Source organism: Dermacentor silvarum, chromosome 3 (assembly GCF_013339745.2).
Source record: "Dermacentor silvarum isolate Dsil-2018 chromosome 3, BIME_Dsil_1.4, whole genome shotgun sequence".
NCBI classification, from domain to species: Eukaryota; Metazoa; Arthropoda; class Arachnida; order Ixodida; family Ixodidae; genus Dermacentor; species Dermacentor silvarum.
This window is the reverse complement of record NC_051156.1, coordinates 87679588-87706912: the sequence shown is the minus strand read 5'-3', so window position 1 is coordinate 87706912 and position 27325 is coordinate 87679588. Positions and strand designations below refer to the sequence as shown.

The following is a 27325-nucleotide window of genomic DNA, read 5'->3' as shown; positions in this document are numbered from 1 at the left end:
CTCCTCCTAGCTTTCAAAGCTTACTCGGGCCGACCTGCTCAGAAAATTCAGCCCCTTGCTCTTTTAGAACGAGTAGCATTGCGTTTATGTCTTGGTCTCCCTAAATTAGTCGTGATTGTTATCTTATATCAAGAACCACGCATGCCTTCTCTTCTCATTTGATTTCGTATCCTATCAGTGCAAACCTTTCTTGGCATCTATGCATCCACACAGCGGAAATTGATGTACGCTTTCATTATTGAGTCACACTCATTTCTTTCAGTATTAGTGACACAGTGGTGGCTTCAAGTTTGTGGTGGCTTCAAGTTGTTTTTGTGCAAACTCTATTAAAACCATTAGAAGTTCACCTTTGTGAGCTAGACTTATTAAGCGACTCTTCTCCAATATCTAAGATTGACTTCGATGGCATTTTTCCAAATAATGCTAAACATTTGCCCTATTAATTCCTAAATGGTATTTTAGAAGATCCCCTTGCACTACTAGAAATAATGACTGTGATAGCGACTCACGCTCCCATCTGTGAAGAGAATTCAGGCACGTATTAGTATAGTATTACTGTCTCTTAATTCATCTTTTTCAATACGACTACCTGACTTATGCTTATGATGCTGAATTATGGGATATTCTCTTAGTTTTACGTATATTACCTTCATGTTTGTCAGCAGCCGTAATTTAACAGATCATCTCTCTGTTTGTTCTTCCCTAACAATTTCTACTTTATCAAACGCATGAGAAGCGTTAAATTTGTCCCAAGGCACTTACGCCTTGTTCGTTTCGTGTGGGTTCCGGGACACACAGGTCTAATACTAAATAAATCTAATGATCAACTCGCAGTAGCATCACACGGTGGCCCGGTAATTTCTATTTTACCATTAACTGCATTTGTAACCGCAGCGCGATTTAGAAGTTTCGCCACTCAGAATAACTTTCACAAATCTTCGTTGTCCGCCTTCGAATTATCTCATCTAAACGTGTCTTGGAACAATAGATGGTGCTGCATTAGCGTGGCTCAAGTGTCACTCACGAGACTACGTTGTCTCGTCTCGTCTCATCTCCCAAACTTTGGCTCATACCCACTACGGAGGATTGGCCAAGAAGCCGGCGGTTTCAACTATGTTGATTAGATAATTTAATAACAATTAAAATTGCATAGCGTTCATTAGAAAAATACTATTAAGAATTTTTAGATAAAATAATTTTGTCATAAGTGGCACTTTTTCCACATCGCAGATCGCTTTGAAGATGAGGCCCGCGCGTGCGCGCGCGCTTTTTCTACGTCGCCGATCGCCGGCGCCGCCGGAGTAATCCCCAATCCCCCGTGCCTCCCGCGCGAAAGCAGAAGGGCGCTTCCGCCCCGCCTTTCTCCTTCGCGCGCGCGAGATTGAGCCGCAATCGTCGGCTGACCCTCGCAAGCTTTCACTCGCACATATAGCGTACGGCGAGGATAAAAAAAAAGAAAATACGAAAACGTTCTGAAATAGTGGGAGAAATTGTAATGCACAGAAGCGTCGGGATGATTGACATCTTTTGAACGAGCGCCGCCTGGATATCTATTACTTTGCATTTACCTAAGCCTAAAGTACACCGTGTATGTTTATTGGAGTCTTGAGCGACTGAAGGAAGCGTAGGTGCCATGTAACTAGATTTATCGCGGACTTCCGATTGATTGACTTGAACGTTTATAAAATAAGAGGAAAATGGAAGGGAGGTAAGCATAGTCAAAACACAACGCATAAGTTCCCCGCGTGCATGCCCCCCCCCCCCCCCCCCCTGGGAACTCACTTGTCGTGGGTGCGCCCCCCCCCCCCCCCCCCAGTAAAAAAATCCTGGCGCCGCTCCTGCCTCAATCTCACGCCGCACAAGACACAGCAAGCTTTCAGTATTATGCGGCTGGACGTCCTCACAAGTTGAGGTAACGGTAATTTTAGGGAGCCGCACGAATTGTTGCGAGACACTACGGCTCTTCGCTTCCTCAAAGCATCGGCACTCTTTTATGATGTCGTCGACGGTAGAGCAGTCCTTATTATAAGTAAATTAAAGGCGTCATCGGCGATGCCTATAAGTATGTGGCTGACTTTGTCAGCTTCAGGCATTTTGTCGTCAAACCGCCGACACACAGATAACACGCCCTGAATGTACACGACATTTAGTTCAGTTCATGTTTGGGACCGGCGCAAAAGTTTCTTCTTGGCGGCTCGCTGGCACCCGACTGGCTCACCGAAGAGCTTCTCTAGTTTGTGCTTGCCTGTGTCCCAACTAGTCAGTTCCTCCTCGTGTATTTGGAACCAAACACACGTTGTTCTTAGCTCCCTCTGCCGCGTAGCAGGTCTGACCGCCGCCTTGGTCAGGTGCTCCGCAGCCACTGGGAACTGAGGGCCATGGGTTAATTGTCGGAGTCATGAGGGAGGTAGTGGCTGAATACTGCACCAGGGAGGCCAATTCCTGTTCTGGTGAGGGAGGGACTTTGATGAAGCTTAGTGGGCCTGCCTAGTTTGGTTGCACCTGAACTAGTATAGCCCCACTAGCTCTCGGCAATATGTATTTTTTTTCTTTGCCGGTGTCAGGCACCACTCCATGCCTGAAAATGTAGTGGAATGGAGCAGGATTCGAACTTACGACCTTCAGATTTGAAGTCGGGTGTTCTACCTCTACTCCACGCCACCACCTCTTCGCTTGCTTTCAGTATTGTATAAAATATTCACCAAGATAATTTCCAATAGAATCAGGACAACACTTGACTTCAGTCAACCAAGAGAACAGGCTGGCTTCAGGAAGGGATATTCTACGATGGACCATATCCATGCCATCAATCAGGTAATCGAGAAATCTGCGGAGTACAATCAACCTCTCTATATGGCTTTCATAGATTATGAAAAGGCATTCGATTCAGTAGAGATATCAGCAGTCATAGAGGCATTGCGTAATCAAGGAGTGGAGGAGGCATACGTGAATATCTTGGCAAATATCTATAAGGATTCCACAGCTACCTTGGTTCTCCACAAGAAAAGTAGAAAGATACCTATCAAGAAAGGGGTCAGGCAAGGAGACACAATCTCTCCAATGCTGTTCACTGCATGCTTAGAAGAAGTATTCAAGCTCTTAGACTGGGAAGGATTAGGAGTGAGGATCGATGGCGAATATCTCAGCAACCTTCGGTTTGCAGATGACATTGTCCTATTGAGCAACAATGGAGAGGAATTACAACAAATGATTGAGGACCTTCATCGAGAAAGTGCAAGAATTGGGTTGAAGATGAATATGCAGAAGACAAAGATAATGTTCAATAGCCTGGCAAGGGAACAAGAATTCAGGATCGCCAGTCAGCCTCTAGAATCTGTAAAGGAATATGTTTATCTAGGTCAATTACTCACAGGGGACCCTGATCATGAGAAAGAAATTTACAGAAGAATAAAATTAGGTTGGAGTGCATACGGCAGGCATTGCCAAATCCTGACTGGGAGCTTACCACTGTCGTTGAAAAGAAAAGTGTACAATCATTGCGTTCTACCGGTGCTAACATACGGGGCAGAAACTTGGAGGTTAACAAGGAAGCTCGAGAACAAGTTAAGGACCGCACAAAGAGCAATGGAACGAAAAATCTTAGGAGTAACGTTAAGAGACAGGAAGAGAGCGGTGTGGATCAGAGAACAAACGGGGGTAGACGACATTCTAGTTGACATTAAGCGGAAGAAATGGAGCTGGGCAGGCCATGTAATGCGTAGGATGGATAACCGGTGGACCATTAGGGTTACAGAATGGATACCAAGAGAAGGGAAGCGCAGTCGAAGACGGCAGAAAGTCAGGTGGGATGATGAGGTTAGGAAATTCGCAGGCGCAAGTTGGAATACGCTAGCGCAAGACAGGGGTAATTGGAGATCGCAGGGAGAGGCCTTCGTCCTGCAGTGGACATAAATATAGGCTGATGATGATGATGATGATGATGATGATGATGATGACGCGTTGTTCCCTTGAGGTACTAGATAACGTTAGCCAGCATGATAGTTGGGTCCCACCGGTTGTTATTGCTGGCTCGCTCGTATTTTGTTAATCTGTCTTCGACGTCCATGGCGTCCATACCGGAGAAGATAACAGGGTCTCGGTATTGGGCCACGACTACAGATGTTATGGTAGCCGATGCTGAGTCGGTGGGCCTCTCAGTCAACATGGTCGTATGGGCGACAAGACGTCCGCTGCGAAGTTTCGCGGTGTCGTTCGGATAAACCCCGCACCTCCACCAAAGATGTTACTGGGAGATGTGAGTAATGAGTGAAACAACTTTATTCGGTCCGCAATACAAACGAGTTCAACTCAACGTCACCTCGCTAGGCCCACTCAGAGACCATCAGGTCAAACCTGACGGTCCTCTCGCGGGCCCTCTGGACTGCCAGGCTTTGAGAGGTCTGGTCCTGGGCCTTAATAAGCTTCATTTCCTCTTGGGTGAAAGGGGGACCGGCTGAAGCGCTGCCCCACAGGACATGCTCGAAGTCCGCATAACCACCCCACAGGGGTCTGTCCGGGCCACGGAGTAAGATAAGACAGGAGCGCCGACTCCGCTCGTCTGGAAGGGACACATTCTGCAACGCCGGCTCCTGCTTCACAGCGTGTTCGCCAGACGGCGCTACGACTTAAGAAAAACTCTGCAGCGGAGAGGAGCAAAGGCGCGGGGGCTCTCTCGCGGCGCCTGCTTGCCTATCCGTTTTGTCGTCTGCTCCGCGCACGCCCTGACGCCTGTAGTACGCATAGCTCTTGCGGTTCACGGAGTGACGTTAGCAGGAGAAACAAGTCCTGTATCATGTTACTTAATTTATTTTATACAGGCCAAATGCAGGGCATTTGTCAGGTGGCCTACATGAAACTTTACAAGGCACAGGAACAGAAAATAAACAAAGATAGAGAGAAAAACTATAGCAAATGGTAAGGCGATATAACGGCAGTTCGGGTGGTCTCAAGCAATGAAAGACGACAGCGAAAAGAAGTTTTTACGCAAAAGCTGACGTTTATCACTCTTCTTTATCTGAGCACGCATCAAGTGCTAAGATGCTTCGCTTGCTTCTTTGCTTCTCGCGGTGTTTTTCGTGTCGCCCGGTTCTCTTGTGAGCAGAATCCCCACATTCTCATTAAACATAATAATTGGGAATTCCTGCCAGTGTTTCCTGCTCATTATTTCACAACAGAAGCTCTGACTATGTGTCTGCATAACTAGGGGAATCATCTCGAAGGCGAGGCTGAGAATTTACAGGGTAGCCAGCCGGCATTTACACTGGCTAACCTCCTTGTCTTTCTTTACCTTTCTCTCTCTCTACATTACGGCATGTGTCTGGGCAAGGAAAGGCACCTGCACTGTGTTAGTTGAAGAGAAATTTAAATTGAGCTTCTCCCGTCCTTCCGCATTGGCGTCTTCTGGTTCCTCCTGGCATTCAGCATCATTGAGCTACGCCAGGCTTCCCTAAAAAATTGAAGGAACTGCTCCGCTTCGAAGTCGAGGCACTTTCTTTAGATCTAGTAGGACATCACCTTTGTCTTTGCTGAAGTAACTATCAAAAATAAGCTGCTTCTCGAAGTGTCGCGCACATATTTTGTCCATTGCTTTAAGCGCTCGCTTATTTGAGGCATTTTTGACGCCACTGGTGGAGTAGTTGAAGATCAGATGGCGAAGCGAAGAGCGAAAACTTCTCGCGTCCTTTGCCATACCCAGATTTACAGCCGGGAACAAAACACTGTCCTGTTGCTCAGTCTCTTCACGCACAAGTATCAAGATACCTTGTTCCGTCAGACATGAATAAACATACTGCAGACATGGTAAACAAAGCGAGGAAGACGAAAATTTCCCACCTTCGCTTCCGTGCAGACGTAGAGGAGTGAAAAACAAGTACGTCTGTGTTGTGTCTTTTTGTACAGCATCATTTATCGTCTGTTCCCTCTAAAGACATCTAAAAATGTTTCGTATGCGTGCATAAAAGCGCTACCGCGTGTTTACTTGCGCTTTATTATTTGTGCGCATATATTTTTTGTTTGATTGCTGTCAAATTGAGACGGCCGACGGTCCACGTTTGCAGCAGACGACACGCTCAGCGGGTGCCGCGCTGCCCGTTCTGCGCCGCCGTCGCCGCCGCCGGTCTCCGCCGGTCTCCGCCACTCAGCGCATGCGCACATGGAAGCAAGCTGATGAGTGTTTTCCACGCGCCTCGACAGATGGCGCTACGAGATGTATAATTTGCGTTGCACGTTTTGTCCCGAGCGAATGCGTTGCGCGGCGGCGGAGTCGGCGCTCCTGTCTATCTTACTCCGTGGTCCGGGCTTACGTCGTTGGCCACTTACGTCGTTGGCCAGCTTCATGAGCACAGCGTCGGTACCGACGACCGTGGGGTTACGTCCCGGCATGCCAAGTATGGCTCGGCGCGCTGGGGTACCGGAGAGTCTGACAAACAAAGAAAACTCTTAAGCTTCAACAATTTCTTCGAACGTGTTGTGGATTCCCAACTTGAGGAGGTATTCTGTGTGTGTTCGAACGGGAAGGCCGAGGGCAAGCTTGAAGACTCTTCTGATTAGGGCATTGATCTTGCGCCACTAGTGCAAGCTACACCGAAATTTTTTGACGCGGAGATGTAAGAAAAAATTGGGGTAGCTTGCACTAGTGGCGCAAGGCTAAAGACACAGCGGAGCTGATCGGTTCCTAGCAGGTGGTGGCTATACGAAGTGATGCTAAGTTATACAAAGTGTATAAGCATTTCCTCGTGGTCCGTGGCATCGGGGAACGCCTCGCGAAGCACTTGCAGTCCGAGCACACGTAGGGGAAGTGGGGCGACAACTATGCACAGTGTACGGGCGGCGCACAACAGATGACACGCCACGATGACGTCACGGCGCATGCGTAGTAGCGCGCAGCTGGCGGGAGCTCGGCGGAGCCGTGTCTGTGTCGGACGAAGCGAGCGCGCATCTGTGCCGGCGGTTACTAGACAACGCGAGGTGACGTCATCGCTACAGCTTCGGCCAATGCCCGGCTAGGCGAGGTTGCGCCAGGCGGTGCTGTGGCTTGGTTGTTCCTAGGCAACGGTGCGGAGCTTTCTGCGGACTTCGGACGTTTCTCCTCCAGGTTTAACAGCTTCGCTGTTCAAAGGGTTTACGTACAATATTTAGAAGTGACCGCAAGTAGCACCACACCACCAAAGATGGCGGCCGGGATACAGTTCTTCCTCTTACTCGTCTGCTATGACACTTCTATTTCGTCCGCAGGATAGGCGCATTGCTCGTTACAATATATATAATGGCAATGCAATCCATAAAATTAGAACTGTCGAAATGGGTAGAGGAAAATGATGTACTGGGGGAACTTCAGAATGGGTTCATGCCAGGCAGACGCTTAGAAGATATGTTTGTACTAACTCCGTGCATAGCGATTTCAGTAGCTCAGAATAAACCTTTATCGATAACATTTCTACATATTAAAGGAGCCCATGAAAACGTAGACAGGGAATTGTTATAGGATGTTCTTAAGCACGAAAGCGTAGATGATTTTGTGGAGGTGCTGAGGGAAATATACAGAGACAACCGAGTACAAGTTGTATAGAAAGGTCGAAAAGGTAATGAAGTGGTGAGAATTCAAGAAGGGATGAAGCAAGGATGTCCTCTGTCTTTATTGTTGTTCACGCTTTATGTTAAGGGCAGAGAAAGACGACTGGAAGACAGCGAATTAGGATTTGATTTATTCTATACGCGTAATAGGCAAAGGGTGCAAAAGAAGGTCCCTGGACTGATGTATGCGGATGACATAGTGCTACTAGCGGACAATAAGAGATACTTACAGACACTTGCGAATATCTGTCTGGGCGGACGCAGTGCCTCGCTATCGAAAAATACTGCTCTTCGTATAGGGAAATTAAATGAGGGGTGCCACAGGGTAGCGTTCTGGGCCCGATTTTTAATATCTGTGTATACGATATTGCTGAAATAGTAAGTGATGCATCCATTGTACAATTACGCTGACGATACGAGCCTGTTTATCTCTGGCCATGTCCTTGATCTCGCAGTATTCTGTGCAATTTGTCGGCTTGGTCTCGTAATAACGCTTTAACAATTAATAGCTTCAAATGAAAGGCCATCTTATTGAGGGCAAGGGGCAGGCACTCTTATTTAAAACAATAATTATTCTTGGACGGCGCGCTGATTGAAACTTTGAGCAAATATAAAGTATTGTGCGTAACACGTTCAGAAGATATGAACTGGACATACCACATTGAACTAGTTATGAAATCACTTGTCATCTGCCGCTGGTGAATTTTGCCGTCATTTTATCCAGAGAAAGTGAAACTGCAAATATATAATGCCTGGTTTCAATCGCATCTGAATTACTGTGCGCTTGTGTGGGCTACCAGCACGAAGCATAATCGTCGTGCACTTTTTCAACTTCAGAAACGAGCTATTCGACATTTAGCAAATCTACCTTATTTCCATTCTACTGCGCAACGTTTATATAAATATAACATAATAAGAGTAACTAATCTCTATATATACCCGCTACTGCATCCTTTTTCCGTCGGCTCCGAAAATTGTAGAACCTTTTTAAAACATACGTCACGACTTGAACGCGAAAATAGTGACGCGCGTACCCGCAGCCAAGAGAGGTGGTTAGTACCATAGAGGCGCACAAGTTATCTCGTGCAGTCACTAAGACACACCCTATCTGCAAGTAGGGAAAGAAAATGTTATCGTAAATACCTTGACTCGAAAACAAACTAGAGCGTATTTTTGTAAACTGGACTGAATACGCAATAAAGAAAGAAAAAGAAAGTAACTTCTATTTTACATTGTTTACAGTATGAAAATTAAGTATGCACTCAGTGTTTCATAATCGAATGTATCATAATATGGTGCATCCTAGACATGTTGACTGTTCTGCTTCTTTTTGAAATATGATAGACATCATTTGGCATGTATAATACAATATGCATCTTAGCTTTGATGTTCACTCAGCTTAATCGATTCTTTTATAAAAGCTATGTAATTATCTGAAAAGATTAATGTTGCTTTATATGTTACATTTTTTTCTGCTACACTGTAATTGTATATCCTAACGGATGAGTGTTTTATATTTTGTACGCATGCGGATGGAAGACTTACTGCTGCCATGTGAGGGCCTTCAGGCACATTCAAGCTGTATGTCGCAGCTTTTCGCCTGGAGGACCCCGAACAAAGTTTGTTGGAAAGAAAGTCATTGTCATTAACGTCCCATGTCAAGGCAACATACATGTGCACGGCACGGAGAGGAGGCGAGGCACAGGCGCCACATTTTACGGTTGGCTAGAACAGCTTCGCTGTTAAAAAATGTCGCAGTTTCGTCCGAAAGGCGAAGCATCAATTGCGATAGCAAATTAGCAGAGAGCTATTCGGAGTAGGGATACTAGTTTTATCGCCTGCATAAACTTGGACACATCCACTTACTAACTGAATTAACAAGCTTGGTGTCAGCGCGTACAAGCAAACATGAATAGATCACACTGACGGACCGCAGACAACGACTGTCAAAACGCTGGCAGCAAGCGCAGCCGCCGCAGCGGGCGAAGGTTCGTGTGGTCTATCGCTTCAATGGAAACTGAGCGGCGAATGTACAGCGCATACAAAAGTCAGAGCCGTCTGGAGATAACAGACGGTGTGGGCGAACGCCACAGCCAAGGGCAAAGTACGAGCGCAGTTGTTGGCAGAGTAGAAGCTGCGCCCCCCCCCCTTCTCGAACTGCCTTTCCGCTTTCTTGCTTTCATGTGGGAGATTGAGTGGCAAGTTCCCCTTACGCCCGATTGCAAGATACGCCTTTGGTGCCGGAGCACAGCGTCGCCCCGCTTCCCTCCCTCTCATACCCCCACGGTCTTCCGCGCGGCGGTCGCGTTTGCTTTCCGCCGTGCGTTCGCTCTCCTTGATAGCGCGCGTCCCCCGCGCGCTTTCGCTCGCGCATACGGCGCGCGGCGACGATTTTATCGCCCTTGGACTTTATACGGAACCTCACGGCGACGGCGACGACGGCGATGCCGACGGCATAAATCTGGTTGAAGTGTCCATATAGTTGCTATCGCAATAAAAATATTCACGGCTGCGTGCTCGAAGGTACGAGAGGCTTCTTTCTCAGACGGCGCAGCCTCGCCGACTAGGGTGCCTCGATGCCAGCGCCGCCGTTCAGGGTGGTGCCATCCTTTGACCGCCCCCGCGCCGCCGCTTTCTTGATGCGACGCCATCATGAATCACAGCGAGCGGTTGCGATTGCTTGGTGCCGGTGCTTAGTTCGAGACACAGTGCGCGCGGATGCTTTGCTGACGCTTCTACTTGCTGGACAGTGTTCAGCCGCATGAATGACAAGCTTGTCAAATGCATCGAGTCGACATGACGGGCTGATGTGTTGCCAAGTGCACCGGATCGACGCGTAAAGGGCTTCGTTGTTTACGCTTCCCCCGGGACCCAGAGCGAAGGAAGAGATGGGAAGCCCAAGTAAAGCGGTATCACTGGAAGGCAACGGATAGCTCCTACGTTTGCGAGGTAAGTGTCACGAAAGATTAGACTATCGCACCGTGTTTTTCGTTTAAAGAAGAAAGTATTCTGTGATCCTCGCTCACGTACGTACGTTCGCTCACGAACTAAGCACTGCACCGATGCTGTCTGAGTAGCCTTTCGTTTGCGAGCGCGCGTCGCACATGTTTGCCGTTTTGATCGGCGCAGTCTATGCGAGTAGTACTCTTATTTTAAGGACTGACGAAAATGCTTCACCGCGAAATAGTCTTACATTAGCTACAAATCGTCATGTAAACCACCTATTTTACTTTTGCACGGGAAGCACACATCGTGTGTGTCTCTTGTTTCTTTCTTTTTTTCTCAGTTTCTTTTTTCGCTACTGGTTATTTGGGACTAAAGAACGCAGTGCTCCTTCTGGGGAGAGCGGCTGTTGTGTACGTGGCAAGCGAAGCATTGTGATTTTCTCTGATTTCTCAGCAGATATCTTGTGGATTTCAGGTTGTTACGTTATATAGCTGATTTTTTAGACGACTATAATTGTAGCGTGGTGCTCGTAAGCGGATAGTCATTCTTGCTCATTCCCGATCGTAGTGGGTACTGTGACGGCCTTTAAATGCATATGCACGGTATGCCCAGGTGTAGTAGAGTTAAGGGGCATCATGGGACCAAAATGTTTCGGCGCTTTCTGGCATGGTGTCTGTTGTAGCCTGTGCATTTCTTCGAAACGTGTGAAGCGAGGTAATAGAGCATTACATCTGCGAAAATTTATTTTTAAGCACTGTAATGGGTTCTCTGTATGTACAAGGCAACTTTTCATATCAATAATCACTTTTGTTGTTTTACTTGTACTTAGAAACACTTTGAAGAGGACCAGTACGAGGGAAATCTACAGGATGGGCGCCGTCTGTTAATGTCAACAGCCCTACATCATCATGGACTATACTTTCGAAGTGAAAAACATTGCTAATCTGAATTTGACTGTCTTAGTTTCATTTACGGATTTTGTACGCGATATGTATGCAGTGTTGCTTATTTTTTTAATGTATTTATCAGTGTTGTAATGGTTATTTATAAATTGTGCTGTACTCGCCATCGATGTGTTTGGCTGATGCGACGTATTTGATGGTAGCTGATGTATTCTGGCTGGATATCTTGATTAATTTTACCCGCGGTTGCGTTTTCTTGTTTGTAATCTTGTTTTTGATTTATATTCTGTGTAATAAGGTTGATGTACTCACTTGAAACCCCCCCATGTAATGAGTAAATGAAAAAAACTCCCTATCCCGAATGGGCGTCTTACGCTGGAGTTTGAGGTATAGTAGCGGCGCCTGGTGGCGGCGAAAAACGTCATCTGGGTAGTACCAGCTTGGATAGTATTGAGCCCTGGCTGTGGCGAAGCACGTTTATAGCCCGAGTTTTGCGTCGATTCGCATTTTTTTCTTGCCCTGTTTCGAGTGCGAAAAGGCTCGTCACTTCTCACAGACCATGGCGACCAGGCTGCGAGCTGGCCGCAGCCTATAGTTTTACGAAAACGGACTCTCCGTGTGCCGTGGGACGTAATGCTGGAAGCAGAAGACATCGGCGACGCCGATCCGCAGAGACCTAGCTCAGCCTCGAAAAGGCGCCACCGTCGTTACTGCTGCGTCGTGGGCTGCCATGCACAAGGCCTGAATCCCAACATCAGATTCTACCGTTTTCCTTCAAGGCCTCACGCTGCGGAGCGATCGGGCGCGCTGGATAACTCCAGTCCGTCGCGCTGGGTAAGCGAAATGGCAGACCGACATAGCAGCAGGCATGGTTGGTGATTCACGATTCGAGACCCAGCCACAGCGACAATGAACAATTAGACCGGTGCAAAGTGGTGAAGTGACCAGGTGTGTGCAAATGACCACAAATGGTTGGCCTGATTCGGTGACAATTCACTACCCCACTACGAGCAGCACAGGTTAGAGAGTTGAATGTGCTCATCCTTGACCTCAAGCCAGCACGTTGAGGCAGCACAGCAAGGTAGTATTGATTACAGCACATCGATGTTCGAGCGCTGTCATTAAAAGCTACATCAAGCGAGCAGTGCACGAGCTCGCGCTGCCACGCGATTCGCACGTACGTACGTTACTGCGAGCTTATATGCATTGCATCAGTTATTTATCAATTGCTAGACAGATGGCCGCTACTACAGCGCAGGCATAAATACTTGTCTTGCGGCATGCAGTCAACAAAGATTGCAGGAGACCCGCCGTTTCGCGGCATGTCGAAAGACCGCTGCCGTCGCGGCGCGTACGATCGTGCGCTCGAGCAGTTCGTACACCGCGGCATGCTGAAAGACCGCTGCAGTCGCAGCGCGTACCATCGTGCGCTCGAGCAGTTCCGTACACATGTCTGCTTATCGCTGCTGTGAATTTATTTATAGAAAGCATTTCCTCGCGTCTGTGCGCCTGAATCTAACAGCGTGCAAATCTTACCTGAAGTTCAACTGCGCACGTGCATGACTCGCTTCACTTGCGATTGACACCGGGCGAAAACGTCGCCGCTTATTTCTTGAACGGCGTACACGTATTCGGCGTTGCATAATTTCTTGCCTTTACGCAGCATGCCACCCATGGAAAAATCTTCGGCGCCCAATATTCGCTGCAAGCCGTGGTACAACACAACCGAAAGTGGCGGGTCCATATTGTAAACGTGCTTCCCTAAGCAGACGACCAAGCTTGGTACTACCCAGTTTCGGTTTGAGGGCGCTTTTTAGCACCATTTTTGCAGCGCCCCCTGGGCAACGCAAGAGCCCCATTGTGTGTGTCGAGCCTACCTTGCGATTTTTTATTATCTCGTCTTTCAACATAACCTTCAGTCGCCACACAGTACATATAATTTTTCATGTACATATCTCTTTCATGATTGACTGTACTAGACATTACTCAGTAAATGTATTTTGTGCATCGTTTGGTTTCTTGTGTGTACTACGCAAGAATGACACAGACAAGTTACGTTACATTTTTCTCTACAGCACTAACTAAACCTTATTTTCACATCGCAGTTATTTTTACACCAGCTTAATCCTGTCAGCACACAGTTTTGTGGGCAAAAAAAGGTAAATTGCGCGTAGATATCGTCAAATAATTGCAACGAACGCGAAGAGCACGCGCAACGCAAGGGAAACTAACCGCCGTGCGCGAGTGGCTGGCTACGGTAAAGGAGGCGTGACGTGTGAAAAACTTCCACACACAGGGGGTCACAAACCTTATATACCAAGCATCGAAGCGCAAAAAAACAGTGCGTATTTCAAACATACACACGGCATATTAAATGTGATTGAATTAGGCAACTTGGGGCATGTTCCCGGCGCCATACATTTACGTCTTCGACCTTCGACGAGTTAACGGCTATCTGTTATAAAGATGTGCAGATGCGATACCGATAAAAAATCATCATCAAGGCAAAGCACTTGGAAGTGCGCCGCGAGTAACACTATTTATGAACGCAAGCGTAGCTGAGTCTGAGCTCGTGTGATTCAATATGGCGGCGCCAACGGGGTTGTCTCCACCCTGAACGGCGGCGCTGGCATCGAGGCAACCCTATCGCCGACGAGACAACGGCGCCCCGTGGTGGCGCGCACGGGAACTGGTTGCTGCGGAAGTCGCTTGCAAAAGTTGCCAGCAGTACCTGCAGCGCGGCCGCTGCCAGGCGCTGATTGGTCGGCCACAGCCGCTCGAGGTGCGGCCTGCCACGTCGCCCGAAACCGTTGCGAGGCGACTAGTTCTCCGCGCCACCGCAGCGGCGCCACTACTCCGGGACAGGCGCACGGATGGGAGCGTTTCTTTGACGCCGTCCGCATGCTTCGTGTTTACATTTAATTGAAGCGAGAGTTGTGCTTTTTGTTTCCAAAATATGAAATAAAATATCAACGCTGCCTGCAAGGATATCAATATACCCAGAATCAGTATTGAGCCGCTAATAGTCTCACATAGGCCAGCACGGCGCACTTCTGCCGCTGGTTTCGAGCCTTGTGACCATCGTTCAAGAGAACTGGCGAGTTCTTTATCAATAGGCAGTACTGCTGATACAGTGGGCGCTTTTGTGGAGTGTGCTTATTTACTTGCCTCGCTTGACGTGCTTGTTTGCTGGTCTTAAAGATGCGTGCATAATGACATAGGTTTGTATAACTATTTTATGGTAGATTTTTTCAGTTTCACTTTTCTAGAAAAATTGGATAGGTAGCAGTTTATAACGGATAGTACATTCAGCCACATTGCCGGCATGCGGCATATTATTGTAAAGACGATGCAGTGGAAAAAAGTTGTTCAGCATGAATAGAGCACTTGCTATGGTAAGAAAAGAAAAAGAATCGTGTAATATGAAACTTCTTACAAATGCGTGCTTAATGACATAGGTTTGTAGAACTATTTTCTGCTAGATTTCTTTCGTTTCACCTTTCTAGAAAAATGGCTTGGATGGCAGTTTATAACGGATTGTACATTCAGCCACATTGCCGATGTGTAGCCTATTTATGTAAAGACGATGCAGTGAAAAAAAAAAGTTCAGCGTGAATACAGCAATTGCAATAGTGAAAAGAAAAAAGAAAGATCGAGGGAGGCTGTGCCTATTGTCATTTTCTTTATTAACACAATGTGAAGCCACGGAAAAGTGCCTCGTTCAACAGCTTTAAAATCGTACTACCTTCCGTGACGGAGGCTTGTAGGTGAGTTTTAACCGTTCCACAGTTGCATTCAGGGCCCGGGCCAGTTCGCCAGTAGCGTCTGTAACAATTTGCTTAGAAACTCCTTGCACAGTTCCTCGGTGTGGCCGTCCGTGAAGTGAAGCGAACACACCAATTAAAACGTGTCCCTCGGCTCCAAAATGTTTTTTGCCTTTGTCATTTGTCCCTGTCGCGAAATGTTTTTTTTTAGACATGCTTCACGGCATTCCGTGTCGCTCGGAAACTCGGGGTCCCTGATAAATGGTTATTTTCTTGCGTTAGTAACACAGCGGCACGCAGCAGTTGTGCGGAATAGTGCCACATGCAACACGACAAGGACTTCAACACATTTATACTACCACGTGTGCGGACAAAAGGCATGCAAGCAAGACGTGAAATCTCTCCCGCGGCGCCTTCCTGGAGGTACCGTGGCCACTGTACCGGAGGGAGAGCATGATGATGATGATGATGATTTATTGGCATCCCCTTTGAAACGGGGTGGCGACAAATAGTCACCTAGCCTGCTTGATTTAATCAGGTATACTACACATGTTCTTTATCTAGCATTTTTGTATACCCCCTCTCATTATCTTTCTTTTTCAAAAATTTAGCTTGTACCGCTGCCTATGATTTTAAGAGATCAGGTCGTATCCATCTTTTCCCTGCTTTTTTTTCACCAGTACTCTAATCGTCTCTTGCTGATCTCTACGGCTGATCTGTTTATGTTTCCTTCCACTTTAAACCCAAGCGCTTCTGGGATTTGCACGTTATCTACGGTTCTCGCTGGGTGGATCCCGTCGCATTCCATTAGGATGTGCTGAGTGGTCTCTGGATCTTTACTGCAGCATACACATGTCTCATCTAGTTCCGAATATTTGTTCCGATATGTTTTCGTCCTTAGGCAACCGGCTCGAGCCTCAAATAGCAAGGCACGGCCCTTTGTGTTATCGTACAGATTTTCCCGTCTAATTTCTTTCTTCTCATTCTTGTAAATCTCCATTGTCCTTTTCGTTTCCATTCTTTGCATCCAATTCACGGTCTCTATTTCTCTCACTTTCTTTCTGATGACCCCTGGTTGTCTATTTACAGTTTCGATTATCCTTTACTTGGTTGCCAACTTCCTTGACCTCTTCCTCCATTCTGTGTCCACGCTTTTCATGTAGAGATACTTGTGCACTTTAGCCGCTCATTTATTTTCATCCATGTTCCTGAGCCTTTCTTCAAAACTTCAAAAGTGACTCTAGGCTTATATTCTATATAGCAGGCTATGTAGCAAGGAAGTTCCTGCAAAGAACCAAGTGCTCCGATTGCTCAGGGACATTACTGAATTCAACAGAACGAGTAGGTCAGGGCTGTTGCTCCCTTTTGAAGCACTAAAAAAAAAATCTGGTAGCATCGCTTGAAGACGCCTTCAAGCTGTGCTTCAGTTTAAATGAGTTACGAAGCAACAGTATCACCAACTTTACATTCTTTCTGCAGCTGAATCTTCCGAATTTGATCGGCTGTGAGCGGCACAAGAAAGAGCTCACAAACGATGTTGTGAAGTTCTATTCGACTACACGCCTTTACTTTCTTGTCAAGGGCAAGAACATGGTGCGTGAAAGCAACAGGGAGAAGAGGAATCACCTGAAGCGGAGGCGTGTGCTGCGAATAATGTTATGATGTGGTGGACCAACGTTGCGACCTTGCTGGCGGTAGACTATTTATGTTGGTGCGTCAGGTTATGAGAGCGTTTCTTGTATTTTAAATATGTTCATGAATCTAGCCCAAGACGTATTGCTTTATTTTATTGCAATCAAACGGTGAACCATATGCACTTATCAACACAATTCGTCGAGTAACAATTTAAATACCGCGCAACTGAGGCAGCAATAAAAACAATAGCTGGATGTCTCGAAATTGAAACACTCGAACTGACTAAATATCACGTAAACACGTTTCCATATACCGTATAAAACCACTGCAGTTTTGTTTTATGCATGGAAAAAATGCATCTACGCATTTAATGCAATGAGCTGGAGCGCCGCATTTGTACCAATAAATATATGTGACCAATCGCCAAGCTAGAAAATTTACTTCAGCATATCTTGTCTTCTGAGTAGACGACAGTAACAAATTCCCCATTCTGGCTTTGCTTACTCTGCTCGAAACGCCATTGTATAACGCGCACTTCAAAGCTAGAGCAGAGGCAGCAATACTATCAAACACGCTGCTCGTCTACACAGCGCAGCCGCCGTTGCGCGCAGCTCAGCCGTTCTATAGAGTCACTGGAAAAAGTTTAGAGTATCGCATTTGTTTTCCGCGCGCCGCCTCCTGCCGCGGCCACCGGTGATTGGGGCGCTCGTGTCACGTGACCTTTGGCCGCCATATTTCTTCCAAGCCCTTTCAGTTGGCACGTCGAACCCGTAGCGTACGCACCGCGCACGGAGAGCACTTCGCCGTTTCGTTCAACGCTTGCGTTGCGCTTGCGAACACAGGCGTCAGAAATAACCCATCATCATGCCTGGTTGCTGCGCCTTCGGGTGTAGCAACCGAACGGAGTCCGGGAAGGCATTTTTCTCTATTCCGTGCTGGAAGGACGACGGTGAACGACGTTCTGCGTGGCTCCACAGAATTGGCCGCAAAAACTTCGCGCCCTCGAAGAACACCCGCTTGTGCGAGGTAAGTTTCTTGAATAACTAGTTTGCTGGACAGTTATTGCTTTCAAGTGACTGTACTTGCGTGTGACCGCTAAACTTTACCTGTCCAGTTCACGCTCATCGCTCTGGGTGCGGCTATTGAACACTATGTAGCTAGCACACGTGGTTTTGAGTGAGCTGTTCTGTTCGCGTGGCTCGCTTTGTTTCACGCTATTGAAAATCGCCCAGTACCTATCTTTCAAGTAAGGTCTCCGGTTCGCGCGGCCCGCTCTGCTTTGCGCTATTGTTTCCAGTAAACTGTTCGGTTCGCGCGGCTCGCTTTGTTTTGCGCTATTGAAAATTGCCCAGTACCTATGTTTCAAGTCACTTAGTGCTGTTGAAAACATCGCACTACGAACTTTCTAGCAAGCTCTCCACTGTTTCATTCGGTTTGCGCGCCGCGTTTGAAGAAAACGTACATACATGTCAAGCAAGCTGCAGTGCTTGATTCGCGCGGCTCGATGGAAACAACAAACATGCATTTCAAGTGAGCATGTTGTGCTACAGAGTAAAAGGAGGCGGTTCCCATGAATAACGTGTTTTAAACAAGCACCAGGTCTATACAGAAAATGTTGCTTCAAAATGTCTTCTATAGATTTCCTGACTCTTTTTTTTTGCGACTACTTACACTTTAGATATTTTAAGCACTGTCACAGGGTAGGTTTATTAACATTCCTATTTTTCTTTGTTTTCTCCATGGACAAACTATAGGACCATTTCATTCCTGATGATTTTGAGAAACCAAGAGTCGAATCGGAAGACCGGTATGCTGTTGTCATGCTTGACGAAATAAATTGTTGTTGTGACTGTTGTGAAATAAATATGTTGCTTGCCTCCACATCTTACTTTGTGACTGCATGCTGTTCTGAAAATGGGAATTTTGCTGACAGCATGAAGCAATTCGGGGACAAATGGTATGGTGTCCCTTATACAGGGAGGCTGTAAAATAGTAATATTTATTGCAAACCTGCTACAGCATGATTACGAATGCTTGTCAACTGGCACAGCACCTCTATAAACAGCCTCATACATATTTTTATGCCGTGAGTGCAGCGACAAGAACATCATTTAAAAAATAGAAGTGCTCAATGTTACAATTCCGTTTCAGAAACCTAGTTTTTACCGTGTCTTCGCAACTTTTTTTTTCGAAAACGTCTTTTTGTGTTAATGATCCGATTCACATAAAGGGTATACAATAAAAGGAGCATGATCGAAAATAAATATAGGAAAACCGCACCACTGTTTAGTACTGGCAATGTCAACACAATACTCCAGAACACAGTAACAGATTGGAAATAAGTGCACTAAAAGGTTGACATTATCAAAGGTATAAAAAAAAACATTCGTACACATTCTTTATAGCCGTATGCGGATACCTGCTTGAGTTTCGCGTGAATTAAAAGCTGTTAACCAGTCGTTTACAACGTTACCTTCAGAGAGCTTATTTCACAAATCGACGAGAACATTACAAGCACGCATTCGCAAACACGCCAGTAGCCGCAAGACGCGAAGTTTGCTTGCAGAGGCTGCTGGCGTTTTATCACTGATACGTGACAGGCAACTTTATAAATCTACATAAAAATTACTGCTTACACTTCGCTCCGATTATACAGATAAACAAGCGCAGCAGTAAGCTGTTTACATTTGCTTGCTTTTGTACTTCGAAAGGACGCGAACGAGCACTATGAAGGCAACCTGAACACCCACTGCATATTCCATCGGCTGTCAAGCTGCGTTTTTAGCGCAAACACAACCTCAGGGCCCAGTTTTCATGTAAAAGACGTTTCAAGCGAATTCACTGGGCGCATACAAGTATGTTTGCAGCAGCTCTGCACATAGCACTTGACGCAAGACGAAGTCCAAAAGCGACACGTAGAGCATCGGAACCATCGCCGCACATTTTATACGTTCCGTCGCTTACCGCGCAGTACGTTCATTTCCGTCGATATCCTGATGTCACTTGTGGCATCCACTTGAAGAAAAACACAAAAATAATCCAGTTTCGCGAAACGGGACTCGAAATCTAGGGGGGAAATCCGTCAGTTAAGTCAACGCTACTCAATGCACGCTGGCACCGCTACAGCGCGTCGGCGGTCTGGAAGGAACATGGCCGCCGCCACCCAATGTTGCCGGCATGCCGCGTACCTTTGCGGTACTCTGTTTTTCCAGTGACTCTACCGTTCTACTGTCCGCAGCGCCACTTCTGTGTCATGATGCGGAGAAGTGGTGAACTACGCTCGGTCGGCACACCTACCCATCTAGCCACCGTACCCATACTTCGCCGTAGAGTGACCTAGAATTTGGGAGAGTGTCCAAAGCACCGGCTCCGGCGAGGGCCTTTTTCTCGGAACTGCCGCGCCTCGCCGCAGCTGCTCCGGTCACGTGGGCTTTTCGCGCGCGGGAAGCGAGGGTCGTCTGCTACGCGCTGTAGTTTTGTAGCGTTAGCTACACTGGCCTAGCCAAGCCCGTCTCGCGCGGCACATCAAGAGCCGTGCTGCGCATGCGCAAGGATCAGTGATGTCACACGGCTTGCGCACCGGAGCCACCGGAGCCGGCACCTCTCGCGCACGACTCACCGCCGCCGGTCTGCGCATTCCAGAGGAGTGATGTCGTAGCCGTGGTAGACGCACTGGCGCCGGCGCTTGCTCGCTGTGCAGTCGCCGTCTGACACTGCGCTGGAGCCGCTGCGCTTCTGACTGGCGTTTGCCAGTGTGGTATAGCCATGGAGAAGGAGAGCGCAAATGCTGCTCAACAGCGCAGAAGAACGGAGAAGCTTGACTCATCGGATCCCGAAGTAGTTGCCTGGCAATTAGCGGTTGAACGTAGGAGACAACCAGCAAAGCTAAGAATAATCAGCTGAACCTTTGCTAACGCTACGTATATCCTGGCATAGCCGAGCTAAGCCACTGCAACTTTTTTTTTGCGTTCATCTTCCACTCAAAGCACTTAAACTCTATTTAACTTCAACAGCATGGTGCTGCATGGAGCTTACCCATCTTAGAGCGTTTCTTTGTGCTTGGCCAGCAAGATAATACAAAAAAGTTGCAGTGGCTTAGCTCGGCTATGCCAGGATATACGTAGCGTTAGCAAAGGTTCAGCTGATTATTCTTAGCTTTCCTGGTTGTCTAGATTGTCAAGGATTAGCTTGATTTTCATGCTTACTGCTGCTCCAATGACACTCACGCGGTATACGTATTATGTGGCACATGTATATTTATTTTTGCTCAACGTCACGTTGCTTGTCTATTGCCACAAAGACGGCTCGGTGATCAGTGAAGTAACACGCTGCCATCTCTATGGCCCCAACACAGTATTTGGAGTTGTCTGTCTGTCTCTGATAGACAAGATCAATGCTGCTTCCCCATTGGGTCGTCTGTGCAGTTGGAAGACTGGCTAAGTCGAGGTTAAACTTGTCATTCAAAGGAACAGAAAGAGAGTCTGGAGCACGATTGAAGTCACCAGCCACCACACACAGTTCACTTGCCGCCCGACTAGGTATACACGTAGCCACTACGTCTATAGTGTCTTTAACAGAATTGTTCGGTGGCACATACACGGCTTCGGTTATCACACCACTTTCGTCAAGCTGAACGGCACAGGCTTCACCCTTAGGCACCGCTACGTTTGGCAGTTCACTGGCAGCAATCCCATTCCTGACATAGATGCAGACTATGAGCAGCATTTGCGCTCTCCTTCTCCATGGCTATACCACACTGGCAAACGCCAGTCAGAAGCGCAGCGGCTCCAGCGCAGTGTCAGACGGCGACTGCACAGCGAGCGCGCGCCGGCGCCAGTGCGTCTACCACGGCTACGACGTCACTCCTCTGGAATGCGCAGACCGGCGGCGGTGAGTCGCGCGCGGCGGCGGCGGAGTGCGCGAGAGGTGCCGGCTCCGGTGGCTCCGGTGCGCAAGCCGTGTGACATCACTGATCCTTTGGCATGCGCAGCACGGCTCTTGATGTGCCGCGCGAAACGGGCTTGGCTAGGCCAGTGTAGCTAACGCTACAAAACTAATGTATCAAACTCATCAGCGCGGCCTAGCTCCGGTGCTAGAGTTCGGGAACGGTATTACGGTAACTGTGCGTGCGTAGAAACGCGCTAAATGAGCCCACGCAAGGAAAGAACGTCAAAAAATGAAACGTTATTCGCATGGGTACGCGGGCAATAGCACCATTCTTGCAAGAATAGGAGTAACGAAAAAACTAAATTACTCGCGCAGTCAAGTGAAATACTTACGTGCGTGCAGTGACCGCTTCGCTCACCATATACGCGCTTTTCGCTCACGGTGAGTAGTGGTTTACAGCTATATGCATATGTATTTATTCGAATATTCTTTAGCCACGACAATATTTTATTATGAACAGAGCAGAGTGAGAAGGTGTAAGGGAAGCAAGAGAAAGAGCAAAGACGGCCCTAACGCCGCAATATTGTAGGCTTATTTCGCTTCAGAGATTGCGTACAGGAGCAATTCTTGCTGTACGCTATCTCTTCAATAAAAACTTCGCGCATGATGTACCTTACGGCTCACCGTGAGCGAAGCTTTTTTCAAATTCAGACTATAGAAAGCAAAGCCATTCGATCCAGCCAATATAGCTAAACAAATATATTTTCTTTCTACATTGAAATGAATAAATAGCTACTACTGGCCTAGCCATTTACAAATTTGTTATGTAAAAGTTATTACTGCAATAGCCTTGTTTTAATAATCCGTGAATCCTCTTAGAAATTACCAACATGTAATTTCTCATTTTATCATAGTTATTGCATAACGTGTGATTTTTTACGTAAACTAACAAGCATTCATGGCGCGTGACGATGTTTGTGCTTGCAGTATATTGAGTTGAAAATCGTCTTGAAAATTACTGTCTTTGATGCACTACAAACATCGCTATTGATTCTACATATCCTTAAAATAGTTACCTTCAATAACAGCAAAAAATGAAAAGTTTATGTTCTGGTGATTTGTTGCCTCTTTCATTACGTAACTACAAGTACGTAGTTATTGATCAGTAAGTATATTTGCTGTGTACGAACCAGCGAGCATACGCAATAAATTTTCCTAAAGTTACTTTCATATTAAAATTCGCTTAGTTGTTGCGCTCTTGCAACACAAGAAGGCGAAAGACGAGTTGCACATGCGTAATCCATCATTTTCGTTTTCTGACGTTTGCTCGTAATTATGAAATGATGCATACGTATACAATGTTGCACAGTTAGCGTTCCATTTATTTTGGTTTGTCTTGTTTTTTGCCGCGTATATTTCTCGCGTGCCCTTTACCTATACACGCCGTGCTATAGCTCAGTGGTTTGTTAGGTTGTAGTGCTATGCTCGAGGACGCGGGTTCGATTCCCGGCCACGACGGCTTACATATCGATGGGGGCGAAATGCATAAAACATCCGTGTTCATAGATTTAGGTGCACGTTAAAGAACCCCAGGTGGTCGAAATTAACGGAGCCCTCCACTGCAGCGTCTCTCATAGCGATATTGTGATTTTTGGGTGTAAAACTCCAGAAGTTATCATTACTATTATTATCCTTTACATCTGCTCTCAGTTCTTCAAGATATATGGGTGGGTTCGACACTTTGAGATCGAGATTGGCATTCAACACGTTTTTATCGTCACACCCACCGTATCAGAGGGATTTCTGGCCGTCGTCTTATGACCACACGCCATATTGTTATCCTTAATCGTGACTTGAGTGCAAATATGTCAAGTTACAAACAAACCGACCGCGTTTTTCTTGCAGCAGGCTTACATTATGCGTGGTTCGCTTGCGTGATTCAGGGCGACATGTTGCAAAAGTTTATTTTTCTACATGGGTGACACTGAAGATGACTGACCCATCAGTCATCTTAGTCACACATTTGTGCCTCTCCACAGTATACTTTGGTATATATACCAAGTGAACGAGCTGCGAGAGTTACGCGGTTTGTATTTATTTTTGGTACTGCTTCATCGGCCAACAGACACATTCCGCTTCCCAAGAGCCCAGTTAAGGATTTCGCTTTAATAAAGAAACAACAGAGCGCGGGATTCCGTCTTGTAAAGCAAATCAAATGCATGAAATAAAAGACAGGAAACGACAGGGTGTACGTAAAAGCGTTAGCATGAGCTATAGCCACATCTGCTACGTTCTCTTGGTTATCCTCGCGATCTCCAGGTTATTTTCTTCTAGCAGCACAGTCAAGTTGCTCATTCCACGCATCACTAAACGAAGTAAGTGCGCGGAATGTGTTGCTCAAACAGCCGCGTATGCGCGGACCAAGCGAGCTAGAAGGAAATACACAAAATACCCGTATTCACAGCCGGTAAACGCGTTCTCTGTGTGGTGAGTCACTGCGGTATTACCTTGCGGTGACGTGGTACTTAATATATTCCAAATTATTGCGATGTTTGCTAATAGCAACCAAAATAACAGGCTCATAGCAGACGCCCGCCGCCTTGGCGCGGCTTCCGCAGCGGAGAAAGCCCACGGGTGTGGTACAGCAGCGCCGCGGCGCGGGAGTTCACACAAAAAGGTCCTCGCTCCTCCCATGCATTCCCGCGGCGCTTTGGACACTCCCATATTCTAGGTTACTCTACTTCGCCGCGCGATGTGGCAGGCCGCACCTCGTGCGTTTCATCGAGCGGCCGTGGGTCGGCGCTCATCGAGCCGCTTCCGAAGGCGGGGGCGGCGGCGGCGAGATTTCTGGTGTGTCTTGAGCACGACGTTTCGGCTTGGCACCTCCCTCAGCTTTGACGCTGAGCGGCGCCGGGTGACGAAACGCCAGCAAACGCCGGCAAAACGCTGAATGTGGGGCATCCTTTAGACTGTACACTCTACAATCATAGCCATGGGTGGTATGTCGGCTTTTAAATGTTATTACTTTCGTAATCAGTGTCTTCTAAGTTGTGTCTGCACGACACTTGAATTAGGACCTTCTTAATCAGGCCAGACTCAGCTGAAACGGAGTGAGCGCAAGCCATGAGTTCATGAACGTCTTCCTCTTACACCGTGCGCAGTGGGGTCGCAAGTATTCATTCGCCTGTATGCTTATAATTTGCATAGCAGCATTGAGGACTTCTTCCATTTATAGAGGTAACTTGTCATGCGTATGCTTGCGTTGATAATTATGCTAAACCTACATGGTGTGTTAAGACAACGGCCGGAAACGTCCCTGGCGTGCACGCGTGTGTGCACACATCCGTGCCTTCATGCTCTCGTGCCCACCATTGGGAGAAGAAGAAGTGCAGAAGCAAGAAGAAGCGGACTTTTTCCACAGCAAACGACACGATGTACTCCGCGCCCTTTGGTTATTGGCAGCCTTCGGACGGGACGGAATATTATCCAGATTCAACGCGTGCGGAGACTGTTTCAACAGCTCCAGCTCTGGAGCAGTCAAGTCCTTGGACGAGTGTTCTCTCCGCCTGGGGCACGACCGCCGGCATCGCCGCTCGCTTCCTGGGCAAGCCCACCGGAGGGGACGACGACGTGGCAACCGACATCTTCTTCACCGAGCTTACGTCGCGCGTCAGCGGACTCGCCGGCTTCCTCGACCTCATGTACCAGCAGCACCCGAGACTGCGCGCCTTCCTCATCGGCCTCCTCCTGGGCGTCGTGGCTCTTCTGGGAGCCGTGGTTCCCCTCGCTTTCGTCGCCTGCGTCACGGGAGGCCGCGTGCCGCTACCGAGGAGACCGACCGCTCCGCGCTGCTGCCTCGCCTGCTGCGTGCTGCTCGGCCTGATCGCCGTTTTCGCGTTGGCCGACCTGACCGCCATGATGGCCTTGCAGACAGCCCTGGCGGATGCGCTGCGACTGCTGCCAGCAGCGTTCCAAAGAGCGACGGATGAGTTGCGTCGGTACGCGAACCAAACCGTCGGTGACTTGCTGCTAGAACTCGCCGATGCCGACGTCTCGGAAAGCGTGAAGAAGCTCCTTTACCAAGTCCTGCCGAACGAGACCGTGGCCCGAATATCTGCCGTCAACTGCCTCGTTGCTGCCTCCGCCATCGATTCGATCGCGACCAAGCTGCGCCGCTGCAAGAACGTTCCCGCCAGGATGCTTTTGCCAGGAGCTGCGATTCCAGATGCGGGCGACCTGATACGTGACGATTTGCACCTGCAGCTCAATCGCACTCTCGCAAGCATCGACCGGCTGGAGGTCAGCATCGCAACGTTGAGCAGCGCACGAAGCTTGGTCTAGGGCAACGATCGTCCGATTTGGTCGCGACTCCAGTCGTCATGGTTTTGTTCTGCATCACACTGGCCTTGCTCGGATTTGGCATTGCCTCAGGTATTCGCAACTGCGCCATTCTACGAGTGGAGCGTGTGAGGACAAATCGACGCACGACTGTGATAATGTTGGCGAACGCGGCGCTGATCATGCTTTTTCTCACTCTCGCCACGCCTGTCTTGATGGTCGTGTCCTCGACGGGAACCCTGGGAGAGTGCTATGTGTGCGCACCTTGCAGGCAGTCGACATTCTTGCGCCCTAACAGATTGGTCCGAATGGCATGGCCTGATGCCGAACGTGGCGTGCTGTTCTCATCACTCACACCAGAACTCATCTTGACAAAGTGCGCCGGTGACGGAGCTTCGATTGCTGCCCTGCGCATTTTGGCTACTTCCATTGCGTCGCAGACAACGCTGCCGGCTGAAGATGAGGCGAAGAGAACGTCAGTGTCGGTCCTGACGAGCTGGAACGCAGGGCGCCAGCCGGCGGCCGGTAACTGCAGACCTCTTTTCGACGCCCTGACGAAAGCCTTGGACCACTTCTGCGACGAGTTTCTGCGAAATCACCTCGGCATGGCCTTGGCCCTCGCTGTGGCTATTAGCCTTCTTGTAGCGGCTCTCCCGCTGGTTCTCGTCTTGTCACAGTTCTTTCACACTGCACGCGAAGACGTTACCACGCTAGGCGACGGCGGGAAGACGCATTCCAGCGCTTCCAAACAGCGCGAGACATCCTGCGAGGAGCTTTGCGCCGAAGACGGCAGCATCTGGTTCTCGTCTAGGCGACACGGTTCTTCCGCTATTATGCAGCCGAAGAATCGGAGCCACCGTCCAAGGAGACCGCGCAGCCGTGTCTTCCCATAGTCGGCAAATCCCGGAGGCACGACGAAACATGTCAAGAGGAAAGCGTCGAATTCATCGGCGGCGTAAAAGCTCGTTGACGCCAAGTGTCGACGACAGTTCCTCATTGATTTCCACCGAGCAGGCGATCGCGACTGAAGCGAGCGGTTTGCCTCGACGTAAAGCGTCAACGCCAAAGGTCTCCACGCGCTCCAAGGAGGCACTGGTTCTTTGCGGGTCGCCGCCACAGCTTGGCACGACCGACGGTCACGCTATAGGGCTTCCCAAGAAATGCCCAGTTTGAGCTGATTAACGAGTACTACCCGAGATTCGCTCCTTCCGCCCACCATATCAGGAGGTTCAGGAGTCGGTTCGCTCCTGATGGGGAAAGCTAGCCGCAAGACTCGTTGGG

The 27325-nt window shown here is 48.2% G+C and overlaps 1 protein-coding gene and 1 long non-coding RNA gene across 5 annotated transcripts in view; both read left to right on the top strand.

Moving 5' to 3' along the window:
• LOC119445562 (monocarboxylate transporter 9) overlaps positions 1-27325 on the top strand; it is an 81209-nt gene that overhangs the window by 45077 nt on the left and 8807 nt on the right. The gene's annotated exons all lie outside the window — the stretch shown is intronic.
• On the top strand, positions 17560-18700 carry LOC125943867 (uncharacterized). Its single transcript, XR_007465953.1, has 2 exons — positions 17560-17845; positions 18574-18700. It is a non-coding gene; the product is annotated as an uncharacterized LOC125943867 (long non-coding RNA).